Below are 2,500 nucleotides of genomic sequence, written 5' to 3'. Positions count from 1 at the left end.
CCCGAGCTGTGCCGAGGCCGTCCCGTGCTGTCCCATGCCGTCCCGAGCCTCGCCAAGGCCGTCCCGTGCCGCCCGAGCTGTGCCGAGGCCGTCCCGTGCCGTCCCGTGCTGTCCCATGCCGTCCCGAGCCTCGCCAAGGCCGTCCCGTGCCGTCCGAGCTGTGCCGAGGCCGTCCCGTGCCGTCCCGTGCTGTCCCATGCCGTCCCGAGCCTCGCCAAGGCCGTCCCGTGCCGTCCGAGCTGTGCCGAGGCCGTCCCGTGCCGTCCCGTGCTGTCCCATGCCGTCCCGAGCCTCGCCAAGGCCGTCCCGTGCCGTCCGAGCTGTGCCGAGGCCGTCCCGTGCTGTCCCATGCCGTCCCGAGCCTCGCCAAGGCCGTCCCATGCGCGTCCCGTGCCGTCCGAGCCTCACAAAGGCCGTCCCAGGCCGTCCCGTGCCGTCCCATGCGCGTCCCGTGCCGTCCGAGCCTCACCAGGGCCGTGACATGCCGTCCCGAGCCTGACCAAGGCCGTCCCGAGCCTCACCAAGGCCGTCCCATGCGCGTCCCGAGCTGTCCCATGCCGTCCCGAGCCTTAGCAAGGCCGTCCCATTCGCGTCCCGTGCCTTAGCAAGGCCGTCCCATGCCGTCCCGAGCCTTAGCAAGGCCGTCCCATTCGCGTCCCGTGCCGTCCCATGCGCGTCCCGTGCTGTCCCGTGCCGTCCCGAGCCTGACCAATGCTGTCCCGTGCGCGTCCCATTCTTTTGGCTCGGCTGGCCCGTGCATTCTATGGGGTCGTGGGACATTTCGAAATCCACCCGGGCCATTTCGACTCTCTCTTCATTAATACTATTGAGGTATTATTTATGAATTATTGGAGAAAAGAAACGGAAGAAAATATTTTTTTTTCTATTTTTTATGAATTTTCCGGTGTTTATTCACTTAAAAATTCATAGAAAAATAAATATTTATCGGAATCGCTATTATAATATATCAAAAAAATCCTTGCGAAAAGACCTTTCCAACGAGTATAAGTTTGCTGGATTCCGACGAGTAACGAAGGAGTAAAGGCCCAGTATGCTTGGTTAAAAAATTGATGTTTCCTTGTGAAAATAGGAAAAACAATAACTTTGCACTATAAGGGGGAGGGTTGAGCTCCTTCCCCAGAGCGTGCACAGCACTTGTGCTGGCACGTTCCCTAGTGCTCGCCAAGCACCATAGGGCATCCAAAGGGCAAAGCTCGGCCTACTACATGATGGGAAGCTTCTAATATGTCGGAATACGAAGAGATTTCGTGCGACCCGAAGCTCGGCTCGGGCGTCCCGGCCTGTGCCGAGCTGTGCCGAGCGCGTCCCAGGCCGTCCCGAGCCAAGTCTCGGGCGTCCCAGGCCGGCCCGAGCAAAGTCTCGGACGTCCCAGGCCGTCCCGAGCTGTGTCGAGGCCGTCCCAGGGCGTCCCGAGCTGGAGCGAGGGCGTCCCAGGCCGTCCCGAGCCAAGTCTCGGGCGTCCCAGGCCGTCCCGAGCAAAGTCTCGGACGTCCCAGGCCGTCCCGAGCAAAGTCTCGGGCGTCCCAGGCCGTCCCGAGCTGTGCCGAGGCCGTCCCAGGCCGTCCCGAGCTGTGGCAAGGGCGTCCCAGGCCGTCCCGAGCAAAGTCTCGGGCGTCCCATGCCGTCCCGAGCTGTGGCAAGGGCGTCCCAGGCCGTCCCGTGCTGTGCCGAGGCCGTCCCGAGCCTAGTCTCGGGCGTCCCAGGCCGTCCCGAGCTATGGCGAGGGCGTCCCAGGCCGTCCCGAGCCAAGTCTCGGGCGTACCTGGCCGTCTCGAGCTGTAGCGAGGGCGTCCCATGCCGTCCCGGGATGTCCCATGCGCGTCCCGTGCCGGCCCGAGCAACAGCTCGGGCGTCCCGTGCCTCGGCCCTTCCAAGTGGTGCTTCGTCGGACATCTCGATATCCACTCGAGCATTTTCGACCATTCTCCATATGTGGGTGTGTGGGTATTTATCAGGAATATTGGAGAAAGAATCGGGAAAAAAATATTTTTTTTCTATTTTTTTTGAATTTTTAATTGTTTATTCACTTAAAAATTCATAAAAAAATAAATATTTATCGGAATCGCTATTATTATATATCAAAAGAATCCTTGTGAAAAGACCTTTCCAACGAATGCAAGTTTGTTGGATTTGGACGAGTAACGAAGGAGCAAAGGCCGAGTATGCTTGGTTAAAAATTTGATGTTTCCTTGTGAAAATAGGGAAAACAATAACTTTGCACTATATAGGGGAGGGGTGAGCTCCCTCCCCAGGCCGTGCACAGCCCTTGGGCTGGCAGGTGCCTTGGCCCTTGGGATGCAACATAAGGCATCCCAAGGGCAAAGCTCGGCACGGGGGTGGATGGGAAGCTTCCAAGAGTTGCCCAACTCATCCCCGACGTGGAAAATCGAAGAGGCGGCTGGGGGGGCCCGGGGGGGCACCACGGGCAAAAAATCAAAAACTCCCCAGCCTATGCCGGACACTTGGGGAAGCATCCCCG

The sequence above is a fragment of the Eschscholzia californica genome, unplaced genomic scaffold (genome assembly GCF_041429995.1).
Source record: "Eschscholzia californica isolate CP2 unplaced genomic scaffold, dmEscCali1.0.p SCAF_22, whole genome shotgun sequence".
Taxonomy (NCBI): Eukaryota; Viridiplantae; Streptophyta; class Magnoliopsida; order Ranunculales; family Papaveraceae; genus Eschscholzia; species Eschscholzia californica.
This window is presented reverse-complemented; position numbering follows the sequence as displayed.